This window comes from Cryptotermes secundus, unplaced genomic scaffold (genome assembly GCF_002891405.2).
Source record: "Cryptotermes secundus unplaced genomic scaffold, Csec_1.0 scaffold468, whole genome shotgun sequence".
Classification (NCBI taxonomy): Eukaryota; Metazoa; Arthropoda; class Insecta; order Blattodea; family Kalotermitidae; genus Cryptotermes; species Cryptotermes secundus.
This window is the reverse complement of record NW_019721526.1, coordinates 711,323-724,484: the sequence shown is the minus strand read 5'-3', so window position 1 is coordinate 724,484 and position 13,162 is coordinate 711,323. Positions and strand designations below refer to the sequence as shown.

At 38.9% G+C, this 13,162-nt stretch overlaps 1 long non-coding RNA gene across 1 annotated transcript in view; it reads left to right on the top strand.

Annotated features, from left to right (window-relative positions):
- LOC117283192 overlaps window positions 1-13,162 on the top strand; it is a 374,652-nt gene that overhangs the window by 51,836 nt on the left and 309,654 nt on the right. The gene's annotated exons all lie outside the window — the stretch shown is intronic.

The window sequence follows — 13,162 nt, the reverse complement described above, 5'->3', positions numbered from 1 at the left end:
AATTACAAAGTTAGCTCGAGTACATAGAAATACACAAAAATTAAAGAGCAAAATAAAAAATATGACAGTCTATACAATATCAATAAAGCAGTAACAATTCCAAGAAAAGAAAAAAAAAATTTAGCCTTAACAGGCGAGAAAAATAAAATAAGTACATTTCGAATGGTTATTCCATTATGTGATGAGAAATAAATATAATAATAATAATAATAATAACAATAAAGTATAGAGGCCTTAGGCGGAGTTTGAATGGAAACACGTGAAGTAATGTGAAGTATCCTTGTTCGAGTGCAGTGAAACAAACACAAGCACGTGCCCTTTTATGACTTCATATGTTTGGATTTACACTATGTGTACCTTGCTTATTGTATGTAATTTGTTCTGTATTGTACCCTTTATGTTTTAATCTTTCCTTGTCTGTATCAGTGTAAGATCTACTGCCACCGGATGAATACCCAATTCCAGTAAAAAAAAAATAATTAATGGAGATCTATGATTCTGACCGACAACTGAACCCAGCACCTGACAAGCTCTATCAATATTGAATGTGGTTTAAATGTGTACAAGTACACCCAGTGTTTGTTTAAATTGTACAAAATACCGAGGGGCGAGCTATCTTCTTATTGGTGAGAAAGGATGGGACAGTAAAATGTTCTCTGCAGTTTCACTTTGTCTCTGGCATGAAGTGCAATCAGAGCTTCACGCTAAGGCGCACGGGTTCATAGCTCGTTATAAACGTGCCTTTAATTTTCATCTCTATACAAGCTGCAGACATAAAAAAACACGATCATGGTGTCTCTCTAACACAAGGTATCCTTTGAGAGGTATTAAAACCATATGCTTCCATGGAATTGCGGCTAATACCAAAGCACAAAATTTGATTGTATTCTGGAATGCAGCTCAGAGCCCTGCAAACTCCTTCCTACAAAATACATTTATTTTCATGGTTTGGAACGAAAGTAACTTCTTTGGAACCCTGTTAGCGACATTTGTGTCTGTCTGCCTAGCTTCTGACTCACTTAAGACACAAAAGTCATAGGTGCTAATTGGGGACATCACAAATCTGGTGCTTACTCCTTTCCTGTCTTCAATATTACTGTAATGTGCGTCATGTTTTGCAGCACTCACTGTAAACAGACAACAGATTCTCTTGTCCACGACTAATTCACTGCACTGCCGAACACTGCCGCCTTTCACTCACTACTTGCTTTCCACAGCACTTCCCAGTATTCCACGTGAACTCCTCTGGCTCCCAAAGACACACGGCCGCTCAGCTCGAGAACTCAATAACACTTTTTTATAACCGAAGTCATTCTGGAATCTTCGCACCGGTTGCATGTCGTGCTAGGCGGTTCGCGAAATATCTAGAAGATGAGAGACGATGGTATAACTCGAGAAGTGTCCAGAAAGAGATAAACAGAATACCTTCTACCACATCCCTGGGTGATCCTTTGAACTTTGAAATTTACACATTTCAGTGTAAGGTTTTGAAATTTTGTGAGACAAGTCTTTAAAATTAGTCAACTTTTGTTATGTATTTTTTGATATGGGAAGTAATATGGCGATCGAATGAGACATTTTAATGTTTTTGTATTTGTAACGATATTTACATCTGCAGGTCTGCCAACCGATAGTATTACATTATCACATTAAATAGCCTCGGCACAGACCGGTAGAAAACACTGCCTCCAGCAGTTCTTCTATTGTTGCGTCCATATTTGTTGCCGCGGGAGCGGGTTTATCGAACCGTTGCGTAGCAATGGCAGCTTATTCTGGTTCCGCTATTCCTCCTTTCAGGCATCATGCCACACGGCTTGCTCCGCCTTTTCTTCTTTCCAGAGAAGCGTGCCTGTGACGCCTGTGAAGCGTGGTCTCATCGCTTCTTCTTCTTGCATTAACGGCGTTTGGCTGTCAATCGCCGTGGATTATGTCGCGCTCTTCTTCAACTGCTCCTTCCTTAAGGCTGCTCCTCCCGAGCTCTTTCCCGGTAAGCTGCTAGTCAGTCCAGATGTAACACCATCGTCTTCGTTCTAATTATATAATCTTGAAATCTTTACATTTGATCTGGAATTATTTTTTTATATTTACTCATAAATTTCGTGCGCTATTTAAAAGGGATTACTTGAGGTATTATTACTTTTGGCCATAGATTCGAAGTATATTTAGTTTCGTTAAACGCCCACTATATATTTATCAAAAATTTCGTTCTAGTGGAAAATACAGAAGATTCAAGAATACCAACTGTTTCAAGTATGGACTTGGTCTCTCTTTTTTTTATTTGATGTATCAATTAATTTCAAGGTCGTTTAATAGGTTATAGACTATTAAGCGTACGTGGACGTAACGCTTTCCCCTGGATATTGCGTGTACAATTGAATGTCTGTTTTGGTTAGCAAAATTGGAGAGTGTTCCCTTGTGGGTTTAATTAAAAAACGTGGCCCTCCAGTCTTGACAATTTTCTGCATAGTGACTCTGAAACTCTGATTAAAGCTATGTGTACAGTGCTTTATCGATTAAATACATCTGTGATGACGCAGGTAGTTTGACTTGCGAGAAATTCTTAACTGGTCTGCGTATACTGAATCGCCGATACTTTGTGCCACACCTAACGCAAATACAGTTGCTAATGTAATTATTCGATATAATACGCTCTTATATAGAATTTATGCTCTTGTTTCACATTCAGGAAATCCATCTGTCTACTACTGAGGTTTTATGCTTCTGTAAGGAAATCCCATTATTATGTACATAACAGGCGCTATTTTGATAATAGCAAAGTAGTTGCTTTTGTATGTCCGGTGAAAACTAACCAGAAGATTGGAGAAGACGTGATCAGCCCCTGCGTAAAGGGCATTTAACGATAATCGTTTATATATGATTAAGAAGATTATAACACAAATAATTTCACATTTTTTTTAATATTTCCAGGAATACAATGAGATGAATAAGAAATTTATTTAAGGTCACCTTCTCTTTCCATATGCCTCCAAAGTCAAAGTCAAAGTCAAAGTTATATTACTACCGATGGTCAGTCAGTCATTCTGTCTTGGAATAAAACACCCATTGAGGCTTACGACCAGATTTTTATTCCTATCCGACAGTTGCAGGCCTGTTGATGTGGGGCGCGCTCTCTGACGAGAGGACGGGTATGTCCTTTGGCAAGATCACAGTCAGCAGTAATAAGTCTGTTGTCAGTATGTACAATTTATATTTTACATGTCAAATATGCTTTCGTTTGAAAGTGGCAGCTCTTAGAACTAGGAATTTAGCTGCAGTATTGTTTTTTCAGACACTGATTATCAAATAACGCATGCGTTATATTCCAATCTTACATCAAAGTCACAATAAGACATTAAGATATGAGTGGCGATGTGTTTTAAATGATGATTTGTTAGGAACCAGAGTCAGCAACAGAACATTTCGGTTGGTAACAGATTTTGAGGAAACCCTGTGCGTGACTAGTTCTGCTCACTGCATATTCATGCCCCTGACTGCTGATAAAATTTCCCGTGCGTCGTTTTACATGTACGAGATCGGATTGTTTGAAATTAGAGTAAAACTCTTAAACACCCATTTCCAGGGTAATTTGGAAGTTAATAATCCCATTCATCTCTATATCTCTGTATTCAGTCTGAATGAATTTCCCTGGAAATTGTTCCCGCATTTGCATATATGAAATTTTGAAATGTTTCAGCATTATACTCGCGTGAATCCAGTGAAGAAGTCGTAGAAGCGTTTAGTTTCTACAATTCATTCTCCACGTCTTTCCGACGACTTCGCCATGCTTCAAGATTTATACCATTAGCATGTCCCTGTTATTAATTAGTTTTAATCCTCATATTTCTAAATGGGATCAGAATATTCCCTTCGATTGAAATTTTTAATATGTTGTCATGTACAGGGTGGTACGCGCGACGAAAATGACAGGTTCTAGTTCGGATGATTGGATTTACGTGTTTTAGCAGCTTGGTTACAAGTTCTCTTTGCCACACTTGAATACAGCGCTGTCGGTGATCTACATGTAAACTTGTTCTCTTCTGGTACCGCAACTAAAATGCAGGAACTATAAGAGTCTCAGTGAATCACACACTCCAAGTATTTACACATGAATGAAGCCTTCCTATCACAAACTAAATCTTCAAAGGCCGACTTCTTATTCATCTTCTTCGACGAACCTAGAACTCAGAACTGACTCGTAGTCAAAGTCAAAGTCGCATTGCGACTGACGGTCAGTCAGTCAGTAAGTCTTGGTGTCGAGCTCAGTCTGGGGCTCATGACCAGATATTTATTACTCTTTGACAGTTACGGTCTTGTTTTTGTGGGGCGCCCTCTCTGACAAGAGGGCGGGTCTGTCTTTTGTATATGCTGCTGGTCCTTGCCAACGCAGTCTTTCTCGGGTCCGAGTCCCTTGGGACTTGTGACCATACTTTTCTGTCTCAGATTTGAGACTTACCTTTTTGTTCCTCCTACAACTCGCAGCGTCATAGGAGGGGCAAAAAGGAAGTCTCTGACTCGTAGCGCCGTCCGACTTTAAGATAACCATTTTGCGTGGACCCCACAGAAAACTGTCTCCCATTGTTGTGGATACATGTTTACAGCTGCGTTTCCTGGCAACAGACTTCCTATAGCTTCATGCTTCTGACCGGCGCGGACCGCTATGTATGTGAACAGGGAAAGAAATAAAAATCTGTAGTAGAGAAAATGTAAACATATAATAAAAACAGAACTAGGTCTATATTAGGCCTATATGTAGATCTATCTGCACACAGGAAAAGACGAAGGACAAAGAAGGAGAAAGATGGAATGAGTGAATTGGGAAAAAAATCCTGGAATTTTTATTTCTGATTTCACTGTCTGTTTTCATTTCGCTCCTGTTACGAGACAGATATCTCCTCTTATTTCGTGCAGCTTTGACACTGTCATACTTTGAGGGAAGAATATGAAGCAATTTCGTTTTGAGATCTAATTCCCAGAAAATTAGTTAAGACAGATGAAAGAGGAAGTTAAAAATGTTGCATTGAGGGTAATTTCATAATTTATATCCTTATGATAGCCAATCACAGTGGACGTGCGGTCTAAGGCACGAACTGTTTTCGCTCTGTCGAAAGCTGCGATCGTGGTTTCGAATCCCACAAAAGGCATGGATGTCTGTATGGTGTGCTTTTATTCTCTTTAATTTGTCCTGTGTGTAGGCAGCAGCCTTGGGACGGGCTGACCCCCCTTCCAAGGAGTCCTATCGACTGTGTACAGAGCTAAGAAACTGAAAAAGCTGTCAAGGCCCAACAAAGGGCTGTAGAGTCCTTATGACATCGAAGTGTAGGAGCTGCGACGTGCTACCTATGTAAATAGAGCGGTGGAGAAAATGAATGCATAGACCATTCTGATGCGGCTGCATCTTGAGAAACGTCCAGTTTGAGGTAGAGCAGACGGAAGGATTACATTAACATGAATATTAGGAGAATCTCTTGTGAAGAGAGGAGGTGGATGGAAATGGCTCAGAATTGCATGCAGTGGCGAGATTCATTATTTATGTTATTTTGTGATTACTGTTAGCGTGATTTGTACCAGAAATTTAATTGGGTCATTGTTATGCTACCATACGAAATTTAATACATTTACCTACAATAGTTAATCGGCTATCTTCCTAAAAGAAAAGAAGAAAGTAAATATATCTATCGTGAAGTCATAGAGTTACTTAATTTTGTATACTACGGTACCTCAACAGATGTGAGTTTTCTTACATTTATCACCAATGGTGTTGTTCCTCTTACTTAATTAAAAAAAAGAGCCTATATATTCATTTAAAGAAAATCCCTTCTTCCCTGTTATACTCGTACTTTTATACTTCATAGTTTTCGAGAAACAATAGGTTTTCAGCTTGTCTGGTTTTTATCTTCCTTTCTAGGGAATCGCATTTTGTGGATTTATATAACGTATACGGCACTAAAAAAAGTATGTTTTCTTTCCTGGTTTATCCTTTGCTCGAGGGAAATAAATACGGTCTTTGATCAAAAGTTTCGCTTCCAAAACAAGTAAGAAAAGGTAACGTTACTTCTTTTCATATTATGTATAATCATTTCACAAGACAGAAATAGATAACTTTGTATCTTTCTTATGGGGTTCGCTCGTCAGCCTACCATATATATATATATTCCGCTAATAGATTATTAATATGTCTCTAAATTTAATGACAGAAATCCCAGGTTAATAAGTGATATTTATGATGACGATGTTGATGTTGGCATAAATTTGGTCTCAAGGAAATTGGGTTCGAGAATGTGCACTGGAATGTGAGATCCTAATGACAAGCTCTTCTGAATATTGTTATCAATCTTCGGGTTCCATGAGAGTGTGAGCAGTTCTTGAGGAACCGAGCGACTCTTAGAGCCTGCAGTAGGGCAGTGCTGTATGGAGCTAGGTTAATATATTTCTTACCGCTTTGTTAACGCTGATATCAATTTGTGGGTATCCTTGTTCCCCCCATGGTCTTAGTTCATTTTATTCCTTGTAGCTGGATCCCTGTAGCAATGCGTGAGTGGTCACATATGTTCATTACCATTATGGCAGAGAGAACTCTGCAAGGTCCGATGTTACGGAGAACTCATCCACTAGCAGCCATTACCAGAAAATGACTTACTCTTTTATAACTGTGTTTTAATTTTGTACTTGGCACCTGTAGTTATGTTTTCTACACACCTCGTACATTTTATCTGTAGTGAACTCGCTTTTATGATTGGCATGAGATTCCGGTCTGACGCTCAATTTCCTGTAGGTTCTGGTTTTGGTTTTGTCTGCTGCAGGTAAGTCAGTGAACCTCATTGTTAGCGTGGGAAAAGCTGAAATGGTGCAGTAACTGCAGTGACTCAATCTATTCTCTCTGGTTTTTATATACCAGATGTTTTAATTTCGCTCCAAGCATGATAACCTACAGAATTGCGTGGATTTGATAAATTCAACTCCAGAGTCATCTCTCACTCTCACGCATCGGGTAATGAATGTGTTTATGAGCTTACATTTCCTATTTTGAAAAATGGAAGTAGGCTTATGCAATCGCCATGCTGTCTGTTTATTCTCTAATAACTTTTGAACTCCTGGACCAATCTTCATGAATTTGGAATGAATAATTTAGCATGTAAACTCTTTGCTATGCAACGACTCTGTGAACAACGTCCGTTGCTAGAAAACAGAATCCTAACACACTAATGACCTAACTGGGAAGCAGTGTTCTGTAAGCAGTCCGTGCGACAGCTGCGTGCCGAAATAATAGAATTGTTGGAACGGTACTTTCTGTGCAGTCCCTGCCGATATGTTATAAGCAGACGGTCGGTGGAGTTGGTTCATTTGAGTTGCGTGAAGTGTAGTGAGCCGGTTGATGAGTGAGTTAGAGGACTGCTACGGCTCAGTCCTTGTGAGCCGTTGCTTTTAGATCCTGATAGTCGAGGAACGGGGTAAGTTGGAAACCTAGAGTAAAGGGAGCGTCCGCTGTTGGAACCCAGTACCAGGCAACAACTGATGAAAGCGCAACAGACTTGAGAAGGCTTAGTGAATGCTGTAGTGAACAGCAGAGTGTGTGAATTAGCGATAGCGCTATAGTTACGAGTTACGTACTTCTAGTTACGTTCTGTAAGAATTCAATAAATCCAATTTACAATCCAAACCCATATATAGTTACTCATACGCGTGACAATATCATGGCCTCTAAGCCCATCTCAACGATATACTTCATAAATCTCTCCCATCAATCTGTGTCTCTGTATGTATCCCTCCTATCGTTGCTATGTAAAAACTCATTAAAAACGTTACCGCGGCGTCTAATACACATGCAGCAATAAAATAATTGCTGGACGAGTTGTTTTGTATGCGATCCATATCGTGTCAAAAGAAAATAGGCCATTAATTCTTCCCAGAATATCTGCTTTTAATATAAATGTTGGATTATATTTTTCTGTGTAACATTAAGAGAAGTAAATAGATTCTTATATAGATATTTATGTATGTTGTATAAAATTGTATGAATTTCATTCAAATCAGTAGAGCTGTTCACTCTTGCAATTTTCTGAACCTTTCCTTTTTTGTCATTTGATATGTAAGTTGAATAGTACTAACTGAATGAGTATCATAGACCGTGGATAAACGTGCTTCGACGGTGATATATTTTAAATTGTGATTGTAAAGCAATTTGTCAGGCATTCTATACAGCAACGTACAGTATTTTGTTTGATGCCACTGCAAATGAGAAAGGGGTGTTTTCTTTCTCCTTTTAGTTCTGAATGCTTCAGGTTCAATTCTGAAACGCTGTGACGTTCAAGAAACTAGATAACTCTATGCATGTTCCCGGTTTTATTGCACGTAGGATTTCAAGAGGGTATGTCTAGTTAATTTTATTTTGTGAGATCAATTTGAGGGACTCATCTCTGTCCCTGCTGTTGGTTGTTCGCAGAGTAAGGAACTGAAGTTCTAAGATATTCCAGAAGCAAGTTAAAACGCATGTTTGTCTTTTAATCACTGTCGTCCTTATAGGGAGAACATGAAAAAATATGAGCCAGTAGTCGTAAAATTAGTTTATTTATCTTTGTGTAAATTTACCACTCGCAGAATTACCATCTCTTTCGAGATGTTTGCAACGTTGTCCTGATTGAAATATTAAACCACAAAACTAGTTTATAAATATGTTACATCTACGGTGTGACGTAAGATACGGTTTCTCACGTCTAGCTAAAATTTTTTATATATTATCACAGTCCGATAGAAAAATAATTATCCTAAAAATTTCACACAGTCATCAAGTTATATATTTTGCGTTACCTACTATAATGATAACAATCAATATTACAGATCTTCTGAGTAGCTAACAAGAGATTACATTTTTTTAAATATCTTTTAGGCCGTTATATTGTGTGGTAAAGTTACGGTAGATTTGTCCCTATGCTTATAGAACCACGCCATGACAACGTATGGGGAGTAGAGTTATAGCTCCAACATTCTTGACTTCGGAACTAAATGAGAGAGGTCAGCTTCACCCCGCGGCCGCTTTACTCGCTCCTCGCACCCGTTCTGTAGCATATAATGAAATGACTGGGGCAAGAATTGCCGCAATATGAACGGAATTCATTCCAACTTTCCATACGAAATACTGGAATAAATAATCAAATGAAATTAACGTTCAGAAAACAAGGATATTTTGCTGCTTATATGTATTTATGTGAATTGCTTATGCAGTACTTATTTAATGCAGACTCAATGGTAGACCTACACACGAGAGAGCTTTGTCAGCTGTTTGTAAAAGGAGTACAATTTTTGAACTTCGTTCAGAACTGAAAATCATCCCGCTGCAATTAACTTGAAAGCTGCAATGAAATTTCAGAAAAAACGACGAAATGCGAAACGACAGGAAAGCAGAATGCATAGACGCAGGGGACGCTTGGTCTAAATGTTCGTGGCAAGTAACTCAGTGAGTGGACTTAATGAAAATGGGTCTTTGAGCCTGGGAACATGAGATTGCTTCGCCAGAAAGTTGAAAGGTCAGCTACACGAACGCATGCAGAAGAGCTATAACAGGGGTCATATTATAAAAGTAAAAAGTAGCTGGGAACTGACTGTGCATCCAACGGAAGATACATAACAAGACGACAAGATTGCGTCAGAACAGGAGCAGCGTGCAACAGTGGACCATCTGCATAAGCGTCCCTCTCTCACAGAGATTAACTTAATTACTACAACTGAATAACAATTTTAAATTTATTACTATGAAGCTAACAATAAACTGTCGAATAATATGCGAAGGATGTTCTAGTTCTTAAGCATAATTCAGAAACGGGACAAGTAAGTTCTAGCACTGCCTGTAAGCTTATTTGTATTCGGCAGAATAAGGAGAGCAATGATTGCATTGTGGGTTCCATTATATGTTAAAAAGACTGTTTTTTTTCCCGATCTTCGAATGCAGAAATGAATGAATCATCTTACATAACCGGAAGATTTCAATTTTGGATGCTGACCCAAAACTTTCATGAATTATTTTCTTTTTCCAGTTCCTTCACATCAATAATTTTCAGAACGTATGCGGTTAGGGTCGGTATAATTTACTGATATCAAGAGTGTCACGTGTATGACTGTGATTATAGACGGCTTTTGGATTGATGATCGGGTTTATTGGACTCCTTGATACAGAGCGTGACTGCACTTTACCTTTCTTCTACCTATTACTTCTTCCTTCTTTCTCCAAGTATTCTCCTCATCTCCCTTTTCTCAAACACCATCAGCCTATGTTATTCCTTTAAAACATATACACGTGTATTGCACCTCCTCTACAAAGACAAACTGGTTAAGTTTGTTGTGGGGGAAAATCGCTGTTTATTATGAGAAACATTGGAAACACAAAATCAATCTACGTGGGCAAAATGCACGGTTTTAATATGTTAAAACACATTGTGCGCATGGAGTCACTGAGATTATAATGCTAAATGCATATTTTAATATTGTCGTCCCTACTACGACTAGGTCTGTAGAATCGTTCCTTCAAGTTCTGTGATTACAATGTCGGATGCATTTCTCACTTTCCTCATGCGTGACACATGACCAGCTGATCTCATTCTACTTGATCTGATCATCCTGAAACCTCATATTACAAACTGAGGATATTTTCATATCCTGAAATAAATATATGAACTAATTACTTGGTATATTTCTCTTTACTTTTCTCTATGGCTCTAAAGCCCTTGCGAACCTTGGATGCCTTTATGCACAGTCGGTAGGCCTCCTTGAACGGGGGATCAGCTCGTCGCAAGGCCGTTACCTACACACAGAACAACACAACACAGAATAAACGCGCACAGACTTCCATGTCTCGAGTGGGATTAAAACCGACAATCCCAATTTTCGAGCGGGAGAAGAGGGTTAATGCTTAGACCGCGCGGCCACTGTTATCCGCACTTGTTATATTAAAACTGAAATTGTAATATCCATAATATCCATGAAATTTAATTTTCACGTTTAGAATTTTGGAATAAATTACGGTTTTGAGAAAGGCTGTCGACGGCCAAGATCCAGATTTGCGTATATTAATGTGAATATGAATTGAAGAAAGCAGTCTTCTGGGATTTGGCACCGTGTATATGTGGTGTTACCCGACGTTTCGGAGGAACGTATCGCCTCCATCTTCAGGGTAGAAGAAAAAATATAAGAAATCTGCAAGCGAAGAGACCGTGAGAACCGGTAAAAGCAGACTGGTGTTGGAAATATACACAGCTATGTGAGAGCAGAGAAGCAAGGGGGGAAGGGCAAGTATACAAGTGAAAACAGTATTGTGGGAGGGGGGGAAAGGAGCTGGAATAGGCATGGGTTTTGTGTTGGGGGAGAGAAACGCAAGGTTAAAGGCTGGGCACTAACCCGTAAGCTGAGGGGGGGGTTGTTATGTTGGTTGGTAATGGCCTGTGTGGCCTTCTGGATCTGGCGTCATATCCCGGTGGGGTTTTTTAAGAGAACAGATGAGAGGCTTCCAAGACTTGCTGAGACAAAATCCCCCATCTCTGTTCATATTTTCTGGATGCAGTTCAATCTCAATTGCCTCCCTAATGATGCGATCCATATAGCGGGTCTTGGTGGCGAGGATGGAGGTATTCTGAAGCTGAATGCGGTGTCCCAGTTCGATGCTGTGTTCAGCTACGACCGACTTGTCCGGTTGTTCGAGACGATGTGCCGCTGATGCTCCTTCAACCTCATGTCCACGGAGCGGCCTGTCTGCCCAATATAGACCTTCCCGCACTCGCATGGGATACGGTATACACCCGGTGTCCACCCGCTCCATGCATTAACATTACATAAACAAAAAAATAGATATATTCATTTAAAATCGTACCTAAATAAACAGAGGCTTAAAAATTGTTCTTTCTGTAGACTAATATATTTAGCAATCTAGCGTTCTTGTAACATATAAGAATTTGGAGGCGTAGAGGTGTTACGTGGAGTTTAGTAGTTGTAAATCGGGCCCCTTGCAGCTTCAGATAATTGCTTGGGAGATGCGGTGACCCATGTCATATTTACTTCCCCATATAGGGCTTGTGATTGGTAACGCGGAGTCTTTCACATCATCACCTGCTTCATGAGAGTGCAGTGATGCTGGCAGTCACATTTTGAAATGCAATAGAATCAGTTCTCTGACTGCCTCTCCGAACGCATGTAAATTGTCGGATGATCATCAGCAGTGGCAAAGGACGTCAGACTCGGTTGTCATAACTTGAATGTAATAGGTTAGATAGAATCACTGTTGTGTTATATTCTAACCTCTCTGAAAAATTCTATGATGTTGCTATGTCTCTCCAATCAGCTGTTCATATATAAACATGAAATAGGCCACGGCTTGCTTCTTGGCGTATAAATACGTATACACCTTATGGCACACTAAACTGATAAATTACCTTCTTATTTCATGCGACCTTAAGTGAGAAGTAATTGGATTTGTATTTTGGGGTAAGGAAGGAGGGTAGAAAACACAAATATTAAAATGATGAGCACAGAAATATTTACATATACATTGAAGGTTTAGTCTTTTAGCTTGAACTATGAGAAGAAATATTGCTGTACATGTAGAATTCGGAAAGCAGTCATCTCGGAAATGAGCAAATAAATTGTGAAAGGTTTTAACATAAATGTCAGGAAATAGGGCATGAAGTACATGAACATGGGGAAGAAATATGTCAGTTAATTAGTTAATTTGAGAATGCAATTATGAAATCTAAAATGTAAACATCAGTCAATAAATTTAATTAGCATTACATTTTGGTTCGAAATATTCCTCTGTACATAGAAGAAAAATCTTTAAATGTCTGAAAATTGCCTGACACGATGAAAATTTACAGACTGAATTAAACGTGTGTGTGTTTGCGCTGATAAAATACTTACAGTTCAGGCCAACAGTATTAATTTACACTGTCTGAAATTTATTACCGTGATAATGATGTACCGAAAAATTATGGAGACTGAAGGGAATTAATTTGCTTCAATAAGCCAGTAATTAAATTATTCATTTCAAATGAAGACGTGCCTGAAATGGTAGCGAAGGGTATGAGAGCACGTGGTAATTAACAGCAGAGTAAAAGAATGGGATTTATTTTTTAAGATTAATTAGATTTCGGCATGATAGGTAGTCAATATGGACTCTACTATT